The sequence below is a fragment of the Elephantulus edwardii genome, unplaced genomic scaffold (genome assembly GCF_000299155.1).
Source record: "Elephantulus edwardii isolate Elephantulus edwardi_28Jun2011 unplaced genomic scaffold, EleEdw1.0 scaffold00576, whole genome shotgun sequence".
NCBI lineage: Eukaryota > Metazoa > Chordata > Mammalia > Macroscelidea > Macroscelididae > Elephantulus > Elephantulus edwardii.
Genome location: NW_006400326.1, coordinates 58300 through 71788, shown reverse-complemented (window position 1 = coordinate 71788; position 13489 = coordinate 58300). Strand labels below are relative to the sequence as shown.

Here is a 13489-nt window from a genome sequence, read left to right as displayed (position 1 = left end):
GGCTTTGGGGTCATGCACCACAGTTTCTTAACCCTAAGCCAGGTATACAGGTGAATTTTTGGCATGATGAATTTGGAGAGCAGAGATGACTGCACTATTCTCGTGAATACAGTAAATGTCATTAAACAGGCACTGTCAAATTGTGAATTTTCTTGAATGTACTTTTTTTAGGAAACCATTCTATGTAAATTGCTAATTGTCCCCTGGTGACAGCACACAGCCCCATCTTCCCACTTCTCCATGACCTCCACCCTCCCATGTCCATTCTTACTGCTCTTGGTGCCCTCCATGCAGCACCTTGGGACCCGTGGACAAATGTGCCCTGCCCTCTCTCTTCCCTTCTCCAGACTCAATGTACATGAATGTCCACCTCCCTCATTTAGAGAAATGGAAGTTTGGAGCCAATTTTTGTTTATGTCAGTGGTCAGAAATCTATGGATGACTGTGTGGTGGAAAAGAATAATGCTGAGCCTTCAGTACAGTACTTAGTCCTCTGTGTGACCATCTGTTGCCCAACCTTGACTTGATGATGTGCTCTGAAAGCCTCGTTGGTTTGCAAACACTGGACTTCGAAAGCAGTGACTTCAATGACCTGAGGCCATTGCTAAATCTCACTGATAACTTGGTGCAGTGACACAGGCCATGCTGTTATTGGGAAGGTTAATGGAAGTAGCATGTCTAAAGGCTCCCAGCAGAGGTGCTGAATGAATGTTACCTTATAGTTCAGGTCCTCCTCGTAGTAACTCTGTGAACAACAGACCTGAACCCTGTCCTATCCTTTGCCAACCTCACAATCTTTGACACTATTGAGCCTTTTGTATAGTCACTGTGTCAGTCCATATGATTAAAGGTTTTCTTCTCTTTCACCATCTCTCCCTCTCCAAGGAAGAGCCTCTCCTAGCAATATGCCCAAAGTGTGTGAGACGAAGCTTCACCATCCTTGCTAGTGGGAAGCACTCTTGTTTGCATTCACTTTTACCAACCACCTACACTATACATGTGCAAAGCAACCAGAACCTGTCGGCAGTGTGTCCTTAATATTCTTGTATACCTGTCTAAGAGTCCAAGTAAACAGAAGAACAGTCTCCATGCAAGACTTGTGTAACTCTGCCAGTTAACCTAGAAGCATCTTCTGTCATCTTCAATTCTACTCAAATTTTGTTTTCTTCACTTTAATCTCAGCTCATAAAATCTTTCACTTTTTGTCTTGCATAACATAAGAATCAATTCTTTATTCTTTCCTCAGTTCTAATCATTTTCGCCATTATCCCATCCAAATTTCTCTTCCTTTAATGCATCCTTTGATTCTACCCTCTCTAAAGAAAAACAATCATAAAAGACAATATCTGTTCTCATTCACTAAGTAATTCAATTGTTTTCTTTATTAAATTTTTAAAATAAGGAAAATTAAAGTTCTCTATCTCTCTCTCAAGATATATATATATATATAATTGTTGTTAGGTGCCATCAAGTCACCTGCAACCCACAGAGATCCTATATATAGCATTACTGAAGCCTGCCCTGTCCTGAGCCAGTCTCACTGAATCCAACACACCAACCTTCAACCCCCCCCCCCCCATTTCCCCAGTTATTGCATCGATTCATCTCATCTGGGATCTTCCTCTTCTGTGCTGTTCCCTCCAACCCTTCCAAGCATGGTGTTCTTCTCAAAGGATCAGCTACTCCTGGCCATGTCCAAAGTATGTGAGATGGACTTTCAAAATCCTAGCCTCCAAGGATAAACTTGGTTTCAACCTCTCCAAAACAGACCTACCTGTTCTCTTGGTAGTCCATGGTAAGGTCAAGATTCCTCTGTAGCACCACAGCTTTAAGGCATTGATTCTTGGTCTATCACCCCTACTCATTGTCCAGGTCTCCAATACATAGCAAGCAATTGCCATGATCATGGAATGGATACCTCAATTTCTAGACTGGCATCATTGATTTTTAGTACGCTGGAGAGGTCCCTGATCACAGATTTTCCCAACGCAAAAATCTTTTGATTTGCTTACTGCTGATGCCAAGAGTGTGGAGCAGAGCAAGCTATAATTGTTAACAACCTCAATCTCTTCTCCTTCTATCACGGTGCTGCCAATTGGCCCAGTGGTGAGAATCTGTTTCTTCTTGATGTTGAACTTCAATCCATATTAAAGACTGAAATCCTTGACCTGTGGCAGCAAGTGTTTCAGATCCTCCTCAGTTTCAGCAAGAAAGGATGCGTCATCTGCATAATGTAGGTCGTTGATGAGTCTTCCTCCAATCCTGATGTTACTTTCCTCCTCATAAAACCTAGCTTCTCTAATGATCTGATCTGCATATAGATTGAAAATGTATGGAGACAGGATACATCTCTAATAAACTCTTTTCCTGATTTTGAACCATGCTATTTCCTTGTTTTGTTCTGAGGACTGCTTCCTGGTCAAATATAGGTTTTGCATAAGCACAAGCAAGTGTTCTAGGATTCCCATTTTCCTCAAGATTAGCCACAATTTTTTGTGATCCAGTCAAATGCCTTTGCATAGTCAATGACACACAAACAATCCTCTGGTACTCTTTACTTTCTGCCAAGATCCATTTGGCATTGGCAGTAATGTCTCTAGTGCTACAGCTTCTTCTAAGTCCAGCTTGTATTTCTGGTAGTTCTCTGTCAATGTACTGTTCCAGTGGTTTCTGGATAACCTTGAAAAGAATTCTGCTTGCCTATGATATGACTGATATTATACAATAATTTCCACACTTTGTCAGGCCATCTTTTTTTGGAATGGAAATAAATATGGATTTCTTCCTGTCAGTTGGCCAGGTAGTTGTCTTCCAGATTTCTTGACACAACTTGATGAAAGTATCCAGGAAAGTAACTGTTTATGGAACTATATCAATTGGTCATTATGTCATCAGTTCCTGTGGCTCTTTTTTTTTTTTTTTTTTTTTGCCAAGTCCTTCAGAGCAGCCTGTGCTTACTCCTTCGTCACTATTGTCTCTTGATCATATGTTGGGTTGGTTGGTTTTTTTTTTGTTGTTTGTTTTTTAAAAAGTCTTCTGTGTCAGCCAATTCTTTTTGGTACAGTGACTGTATATTCCTTCCATCTTCTTTAATGCTTCCTGAATCATTCGATATTCTGCCCATAGCATCCTTAAGCATTGCAACTTGCAGCTTGAAATTGTTCTTGATTTCCTTCAGCTTAAGAAATCCTGAGTGATTTTGGCACTTTTTATTTTCTGACTCCAGGTTCTTGTACATTTCATTATAATAATTAGCCTTGTCTTCCCAAGCTGCCTTTTGAAATCTGCTATTCAGCTCCTTAACTCTTTGATTTCCTCCCTTTGCTTTGGCTTCTCAGTGCTCTAGTGAATATTTAGAGTCTCACCTGACATCCATTTTGGTCTTTTCCTCCTCTGCCTTCTTTGTAAAGACCTTCTGCATTCTTCATGGACGATGTTCTTGATATCTTCCCACACTCATCTGGTTTTCGTTCATTAGTGTCTAAGGCCTCAAACGTGTTCTTGAGTTTGTTTTAGAGTTCAGGGAGGACAGGCTTAAGATCATATTCTTATTCCTTTGGATATCATTTGACCTTCTTTAGCTTTAGTTAGAACTTGCATATGAATAGTTGATGGTCAGTATTCAAAGAGACAGGAAAAATTACTAGATACTCCAACCATATCACATAGCCGTAATATCGAGCAATGTCCACATCTTTCTCGCTCTGTATGAAAAACTGCACGTTGCCCCGAGAGGTGTATTTGGCAACTTTCTCAACCTCCTGCTGAGCCTGCTTCTTCATGGTCTCTGCTTCCTGGAGAAGGGCTTGGACATTACTGGCTCGGGGATGTTGGGTTTCCTCCACAGAATCAGTTGTAAGCTGAAGTCTTTGACTAGAAATTTGGTTTGAGGCTTAGGTGGGGGATGCAGCTTGCTCTGAACGGTGGCAACAGACTTTCACTGAAAAGCAATGTGAAATGCTATTGGGTAGTGCTGGCTTAGGAAGAGGAGACTGGATGACACTGGGCTGAGCAGGGTTGGTCACAGCTGGTCAGGCTGGGTTCACAAAAACTGGCAGGTTTGGTCTAGCAGGACCTGTCCCAGATACATTGGCAGGAGATGGCTGGGACACATTGCCAGTAATTGGCTGAGCTGAGTTCTAGAAACGGTCCCAGAAGTTGATGTGAAGCCAGAGACTGTGGCCTGTTAGGAACAGGTCTCACTTGAGGCTTGTCCAAGATGGGAATAAGCAAAGGTATCAACTTGTCCTTTCCAGGGGGTGACAGCTTATCCTGAGAAAGAGATAGATGTTTCACAGCACGACCATGAGGTTTCAGGGCTTTGACTTGGGTTTTCTCAGGCCCTGTGCTCTCAGGTTGGATGTTCAGCCATGGTTTGATAGCTGGGACTGGCCGGGGGTCTTTGGTGTTGCTTGAGTTTCCCAGGGTCCAGGAGTAAAGGAGCCCAACTTTGTTATCACTCATCTTCCCTAGAGTGGAAGACCAACACAGACTCCAGTATGTGCATACCTAGGCACCTCCAAGGCATCTTAAAAGTCTCCAGGCCAAAATCAGGCTGCATTTTCTTCCTCTTGGGGATTCTGGGGTTCTCTTCTAGAACTTGGTTCCCTGGCTGCTTACTGTCTCCAGCTTTCTTGGAATTGTTTTCTCAATTCCTTTTGGCTTTCTCTGTGTGACTCTTAGTTTGGTTGATCCTGGCTGATACATTTGTCTGAGTTTTGTAGGTGAAATGCTTAGCTGTATTGATAGGTGCTTTGTCACTGGTCTCTGCATTGCAAAGAGCCACTTCTTCCTCTGAAATCTTTACTTGGATATTGGCCTCTAGTGCACCAGTGGTAAATTCAGCAGCTTTGTGTTTTTCCTTCCTGACTTGATCACAGGAAGTCTTTATCAGGCTTGAATTTTCCTGCACCAGATCCAAATGTATTCGTTTGTTGTCTTTGGCTTTGATCAGCTCCAGGCCTTTGGCATTATCAGGGTCTTCCTAGGAGATGAGAACCTGAGGAACATGCTTGTCCTCTACCAAGTGATAGCTGCAAAGCAATTGCTAATTTTCAAGTGCCCCTTGGGCTTCAGCAATAAAGCTGGTCTTATTTACTTTGGTGTTTTCAGCACCAGGCTGATTAAGAAGATGGACACAAGACAGAAGCTGGTGAATATCAGAGGTTTCTAATGGGATTGGTGAAGGTTGTTTGTTTTCTGTTGGCATCGGGTAGGCATCCAGAGGTTTGGGAAGCTTGTTTTTTCCTTCATCAGGATTTTTATCCTCTGTTTGTTCCCAGCTTGGAGCTGGAGGTAGTGTAATGAGATGACTAGAAGTCTAACCTGGGGTTATCAGTGGAATGTCCCCAACCTCATTTGGTGGATGACTTTTAAGTAACTAAACGTTTGTGCTGCAGGACTTTGGGTATTCTGGTGTTTGTGTCAGACAAAATATCTGGTTAGGAGGTTGTTATCTCCAGAAGTCTCCATCCCCAGTCAAGTTTTCATCACTACAAAAGAATCAAGGAAGGAGTCAGTCAGTCCCTGGTAAGTGAGATGCCCCTCCTACACACCAGCAGAGCAGTCAGGTGCCTTTCCCAATGGTAAGCAAGCATTTGTACAAACTCTTCTTAAGGATCATGGACAGGGCCCTGGAGGCTGTTATTCTAGTTCTGACCCTTGATGTCATGTGCCTTAGTTTCTTTGTATTTCCTAGGGTGTTAAAAATCCTAGAAATAGTATAAAAGTAGATTAAGAATATTAAATGGTTTTTTAAGAGACGATTAAATGTTTTATAAAGCCAGCAATTCTCATATAGGGTTCCCCCTCCCATTCTTTTGAGTGAATAGGAAGACTTCATGTTCTTGACTAAAGACAAGGATTAGAAGATAGCTCCATTCAGTTATGGAAGCAAATACAAAGTCTATACACGGTTGCATTGGACATAGTATGTGTGAGAAATATTTTTCAAAACTTTTTAGGGATTTTTTTTCAGAAATTTTTCTATCATAATTGGGTTCTTTTAATTACTTTTTATTTTTTTGCTACCCTCACCATCCATTCTCATCCTTGTTAAGCCTCCAAGATTGATTTTGTATGTAAACCTTCACTTAGGTTTGTATGTAAACCTTCACTTAGGTTTTTTTTTATGAGTCTCATCATTTCCTTTGTGTAACTGACTTATGTCACTCACAAATAATTTGTTCTTGAACCTAAGATTTTAAATCATTAGTTAAATGATGTAAAAGGAAATGAGGAAAAGCTAAACAATAAGAATTAGGAAGTACTATTCAAAAATTCTAAAGATCAGATTTTTTTTTAAGGTATTCATCCAAGAAGCTGGACTTTATGAATAAGCTTGTGGTATCAGGATCAGAGAAAGACTTATTAACAACCTATGTTATGCATATTATGTAGCATTCCTTGTTGAAAGTAAAGAAGACTTGAGACACTTGACGTACAAGATTAAAGATTACAGTCTTGTGTATAGATGACATTACAATATCAAGAAAACAAAAATTCTCGCCAGTGGCTAATAAGCAACATGATGATAGATGGCGGGAGGTGGGGGGGACTAGAAGTTAGCAATTTCATTTTGCTTGGATCCACAATCAGTATCTTTGGTAACAGCAGTCAATAAAACATGCTGTATTGAGTAAATCAGATGTCAAGCACCTCTCTAAAGTGCTAAAGAGCAATGATATCATTTTAAAGACTGAAGTGTGCCAGATTTAAAGCCAAACTCATTGCCTTTGAGTTGAAACCAATTTATCTGACTCTCCGTTGAGTTTCTGAGGCAGTAAGTTTCCTGAAAGACCATTGACAATCTTCTCCCACCATCAGAACCAATGATGGCTATGATCTATGAAAGATGCAAAGCCTTTGGGTTAGAAGTGTCAATCTCTATGGACCAGGCAAGGCCAGAGAAGAGTGTTAATGACAATCTGGTGGTGGTGGCAGGCAACTGGTTAGCTAGAGAAAAAGAACCAATGATGTCCCTTGATAGACACTTAAGGTTTTATTACATGCAACAAAATGGACCATGCATTGTCCCTCCTGGACCAGGTATTACATGGAGGCTGGAAACATTTTAAACCATAGACTGAGGGTAGTGTTGAAGGTCTTAGAACTAAGTTCTACAACTTCATGAACTTAACACTCCCCAGACTCAGATCTGACCCTCCTTCTCTCCTTCTGCACTTTATATACTTACCTTGAACTATGCTTCTGAGATGGGTTGATCGGAGTTGGCGTAGTAAATTCCAGAGGCAGAGGCTGCCAACAGGGCATTTGAAGGCTGAGTCTAATTTAGCACCATTACCATTTTTGGTTGTGGGGCATGAACCCTACCTCCTGTGCTATGACTCAGAGCCATAGATTTGCAGGCAAGAACCAACCTTTCTAGAGAGCAGGGGCCTCAGTGTGCCCTGATTTTAGTAATATACCTGGCTCCCTTCCTGGGGTAGAGTTGATAAGCTATGTCCCTGATTTGGTGTCCCCTGGATAAGGCTAGCATGTAGTGCTGGATACAGAGGGGCAATGGTATCGGTGTCTGTAGTTTTGTCATATTGCATTGTCTGTCATCAGGATGGAAGATGTAGCTGTATCTTGGTGAATGACAGTGACAGTAGAGTCCTTGAATAAGGATGACTTCTTTTCAGTGCTTCCTGTGGTAAGAGTCAGGTGTAGTGGGAATAGAGCCCTGGCCCCAAACAGTAGGCAGCACAGTTGTGCTGGAAGGTTGGTAAAGGTAGGCACTGCCTAGGAGTGGAGGGAAAGAGGTCCTAAGAGCTTATAGCAGTAACCACTCTGAGCTAATAGCTGGAGCAGAGACCCTTGAGAAGTTAGAGACGCTTCCTATGAAGGGAGCTGCATTACTCATCACAGGCAAAGAGATAATTGCAGAGAATGTGGATTTCCCAGCAGAGATTGATGGGGGAAATTTTCTGTAGGAAACAAGAAAGTGGAGAGGAATCAGTGAGTCTGATACATTCTCGTCAGAAAACCTCCAGTAACAATTCCCTACAAGGTACTATAAATCCAGCTTCAGTGATGGCTGAATGGTGGTGGTCATTATAATCTCTGTTATCTGCTAGTGCTTCCAGCTGGCCACAGGCATGAAGAAGAATGCAAGAGTATGTCCCAGATATCGTTCTCTAAGCTAGAAACTACCTTCTTCTTGGCCTTTCTTTCTCCACAATACAAATTTTGTCTCTTATGATGTTTCTTAGAATTGAAGTATATTAGAACTGGGGCAATGAGGAATCAGTGAGACTGGCTCAGGGCAGGGCAGGCTTCAGAGCTGTTGTACGGAGGGTCACTATGAGTCACAGGTGAATAGACAGTACAGAACAACAAGGACAAACCTGTTTGTTCTCCTAGCAGTCCATAGTATCTTCAATGCTCTTCTTCAGCACCATAGCTCAAAGGCATCAAGTCTATCATCCCTAGTCATTGTCCAGCTTTCTGACACATACCAAGTACACAAAGATTACGGCCTGGATCAGGCATGCCTTAGTCTCCAGACTGACATCATTGTTCTTCAGTACTCTGGAGAGATCCCTGACAGCGGACATTTTCAGTGCAATTTGTCTTTTATTTCCCAGCTGCTGGTACCAAGGGTACCAAGAGTGCTGATTGTGGAGACAAGCAAAGCTGAATCTGTTAACAATCTCAATATCTTCAGCATCTATCATGGTGCTGCCAATGTGCCCATTGCTGAGAATCTGTTTCCTTGATGTTGAGCTTCAAGTCATATTGAAGGCTGCAGTCCTCAACCTTCTATAGTAAGCTCTTCAGGTCCTCCTCACTTTCAGTAAGCAAGGTTCCGTCATCTGCATATGGTAGGCTGTTGATGAGTTTTCCTCTAATTCTGATTCCACATTCCTCCCGGATGAGCTGTCCCACATAGACATCCACATTCCTCCCGGATGATCTGTCCCACATAGACATCGAAAAGGTATGGAGATCAGACACATCTCTGACATTAGACAATACCTAGAGATAATTTCTGTCATCATGCTGAGTTCAAAAGGCTAAAGGCACCTAGTGGGACATCTAAGTGATCCTGGCATATGCCTTTCTTGATTTTGAACCATTCAGTGTTTCCTTGGTCTGTTAGGACAACAGCCTCCTGGTCCAAGTAGAGGTTTCACATAAGCACTATCAAGTGTTCTGGGATTCCTATTCTTCTCAGAGTTAGCCACAGTTTGTTATGCCTTTGCACAGTCAAGGAAGCACAGACAGACATTCCTCTGATACTCTGCTTTCAGCCAAGATCCATCTAATATTAGCTATATTATCCCTTGTACCATGGCCTCTTCTAAACCCAGACTGCACTTCTGGTAGTTCTCTGTTGATGCGCTGTTCCAGTCGGTTTTGGATAATTTTTAGCAGGATCTTGCTTGCTTCATGTGACATTACTAATATGGCTTGATGATTTCCACCCTCTGTCAGATCACTTTTCTTTGGAATGGGAATCAATATGGATCTCTTTCAGTCAGCTGGCCAGGTGGTTGTCGTCTAGATTTCTTGCACAACTTGGTGAGCATATCCAGGGCAGTGTTTGTTTGTCGAAATATGTCAATTGGTATGCTGTCAATTCCTGGGCCTTTCCACACACACCACCCCCCACAATTTGTTCAGATCAGCTTGAACTTCTTCCTCCATCACCACAGATTTTTTGCTCATATATTGTTTCATGAAATTCTTCTGTGTCAGCCAATTCCTTTTGGTACAGTGACTCTGTATATTCCTTCCATCTTCGTTTAATGCTTCCTGTATCATTTAATATTCCACCCAAAGCATCCTTAAGTATTGCAACTTGAAGCTTGAAATTTGTTCTTCAGTTCCTTCAGCTTAAGAAATGCCAAGAATCCGGCCCTTTTGATAGTTCAACTCCAGGTCTTTGCACATTTCATTATAATGCTTTAATTTGTCTTTCTTCACTGCTCTTTGAAATCTTCTGTTCAGCTCCTTAACTTCTTGATTTCTTCCCTTTGCTTTGACTTCTCCATGCTCTAGTGCAATATTTAGAATCTCATCTGACATCCTTCTTCATCTTTTCTTCCTCCTCTCTCTTTCTAATGACCTTTTGCATTTTTCATGGATGATATTCTTGATATCCTCCTAAAGCTCGTGTGGTGTTTGCTCATTACTATTCAAGGCCTCAAATTTGTTCCTGAGATGGTTTTAAAATTCAGGAATTTGACTCAAGGTCAAATTCTGGTTGCTGCAGATTTTATATAATTTTCTTTAGCTTCATCTTGAATTTGCATATGAGTAATGTTGTTGTTGTTGATTGCCATTGAGTCGGGCGCGACTCATAGTGACTCTGTGAACAAAAGACCTAATGCCTTTCCATAACCATTGTCATTTCTCCAAGTTCATAGAGTTTCCAGAGGCATGTGGTTTAGGAAGTGGATGCCACTCCTTCTTCCAAACCTGTTTTACAACTGGGATCTCCACCAAACTCTGTCCACATTGGGAAACTATTCTGGTATTTGATACCCCAATGAAACAAGGTTCAGCATCACAGCAACCTAGGTTACTTCATATTTGACATTGACAAAGAGTGTTGTACAAAGTGAAAGAGTGTTCCTCCAGATATAACAGCACTAGTTTCGCTTAGCAGTGGTTAAATGTCGTCAAGTCGAGTACAACTGAGAGTAAGTTTTGCAAAAAAGACCTAAACTCTGTTCTAGAACTAACATTCATTTCTGTACAGAACTCTGTCCTAGAACTAACATCATTTCTGTACATTTATAGAGTTTAGAGAGTTTGTAGAGTTTCCAGATGTATCTATAGTTTACGACGTGGATGCCACTCCTGCTCTCCCAGCATAAATCAATCTGGAAGGTCATCCAAACACTGTACATAATGGGTAACCATTATGGTATTTGACAAGACTGTGGAACAGTGTTCAGCATCACAGCAACACCAAGTTGTTCAGTTCAGCAAATAGACAAAAGATTGCTGCTGTGTCATTCAAGGAATATTCACTCAAAAATTAATAAATTTTAAAACTGTGAGGTTTTAATGCCACACCTTTGAGCAGACTTCCACCCTAGGCAAAGGCTCAAGGACACCTACTCTTGGGGGTGGGGGGGGGCGGGGGAAGCAATAATACACATCAAACATGACCTCAAAAAAAGCACAACCCCAAAAACTTCCCTTTACTTGCCCATCAGGATTGCCATCCTAAAGCAGCAAAAAGCCATGAGTAATATGTTCTGGTTGTTGTTAAGTGCCGTTGAGTCGCAGGCAATTCATAGCGACCCTGTGAAGGAAAGTCCTCAACGCTTGTGTGTCTTTCATCCTCTTTCCAGGTTCATAGGGTTTCCGGAGGCAAGCTATTACCGAAATGGATGCCACTCCTGCTTCCAAGCTTGTTTTAATCGGGCAGCTCCACCCCACACTGTCCGCATTGGGTAACCAACCATTAACGCATTTGACACATCAGTGTCACAGTGTTCAGCCTCACAGCAACCACAACTTACCGCTGTACGGCAAGTGGACACACCAGGGCTATATGGCCTAGAGGAATGTTTGAACAAAAACAATGAAAGACAGGCCCGAGGGCTGTGGATTAAAAGTCTCACCCACCTTTGGCTTGGTAGCACCGCTTTCTGTCCACTGGGCCAACTGATCTCTCTCTATGTTGACGTTATTGTTAAGTGCCGTCGAGTCGCATGAGTAATATAGGAAGGTAAATATGCTAATAATAGAAAGTATTTAGCATCATAGGGTTAAAAGATGTGGCTATTAATGAAAAGTGGGTATACAGCAAACATCAACACACAATAAACTTACCAGTAACTGTGTTCTATGTCAGACATGGTATATTATGTGAATAGTGCTAACTAAAAGAAGTAGTCTCGAGATGATTGTGAATGTATTTCTAACCAGTACAGGAAGAAAAAGTACATAAATAAAAATTAAATTACCACTATCAAATTGAAATAAATAGGAATTTCTAGGAAGTCACTGTTTATCGAGATAGATAGTTCACCAAAGAGAAAAGAAAAATAATAAATATAACAAAATTCCTTTCTCATGTTCGGTCATTTCTCTCTATATCACTTATCTGAAAATTAAGACAGATAGTAATCCTACTATAAATTAATATTTCAATCATTATTGCCAATAACAAACAGACAAAAACACGTAAAGGTGTTATAAAGATTTTATATTTTTCCTAAAACCTAGATTTTAAGCACCTTCAACATCCAGGAAAACATATTGCCGAAACCAAGAAAGTAATCATGTGAAGTAGAATCCATAGTTAAAGAAAGAAAGCAAACATTTTTAATGTAAAACCACCCTGCCCCCAGTAACTTTACAGAATTGTTTTAGATAAACGTGAAATTAGAAAGGTGGAGGTTGACATTTCTTCCTTTTTTTGTAATTTAAGTCCAAAACAGTGGATGACAATCAGCCTTTCCTTAGAACGTAATATTCACACCAAGGAATTAACTAGTCATTTTCATGTAAATTAGGCATCATATTTTTTAAAAATTATCTTAAAAGGCCAAATAACATAAGAGTTTTTAATTAATACAGTAAAATATATTTGCTGAAAACATTTATGTCTTCCACTCCTATAATTAATTTTATAAATTTATTTATTTATTATTTATTGTAGTTATTGCTGTTGTTGTTGTTCTTTACATCGAAGTTGGAACTGACCCGTAACTGACACTCTAATGAATTTTCAGAGGCAATAAGCTGCATGGGAGGAGACTTCCCTTCTTTCTCCCATAGAGCAACTGGTGGATTCAAACTCCATGTCCATCCTTGAGTTCACAGTTCATTTCCTTACCACTATGCCACGAGAGCGCCTCCTTGTTTATGAAAAGAATTATATTGAAAACATTTTCAAAATACTTACTTGAGAAGTCTCTCTGTGTTCTGTGTCAAAAATCTAGGTTAATAAAACCCAAAATGGATGTCAGAAGAAACACTGATGATTGCACTGGAGCTCAGAGAAGCCGAAGTACAAGGAAGAATTCAAGATACTAACGAGCTGAACAAAAGATTCCAAAAGGCAGCACAGGATGACAAAGCAAAATATGACAATTAAATGTGCAAAGAGCTGGAGTCGGAAAATCAAAAGGGCCGAACACGCTCAGCATTACTTAGGCTCAAGGAACTGAAGAACAAATTCAAACCTCGAGTTGCTATAATCAAGGATGCGTTGGGCAGAATATTAAATGATCCAGGAAGTATTAAATGAAGATGGAAAGAATATACGGAGTCACTGTATCAAAAGGAACTGGCAGAGACAGAAGAATTTAATGAAATAAAATATGAGCAAGAGCCTATGGTGATGAAGGAAGAAGTTCAAGGTGCTTGGAAGGAAATAGCAAAAAACAAGGCCCCAGGAATAGAAGGTATACCAATTGGGGTATTTCAGCTAACAGATGCTGCGCTGGACGTGCTCACCAAGTTGTGCCAAGAAATCTGGAGAACAACCACTTGGCCAACTGACTGGAAGAGATCTATATTT

The 13489-nt window shown here is 40.8% G+C and overlaps 1 pseudogene; it reads right to left on the bottom strand.

The window, feature by feature from the left end:
• Positions 1–4648: 4648 nt before the first annotated feature.
• The window catches only part of LOC102848811, a 33750-nt pseudogene continuing 24909 nt past the window's right edge, over positions 4649–13489 (bottom strand).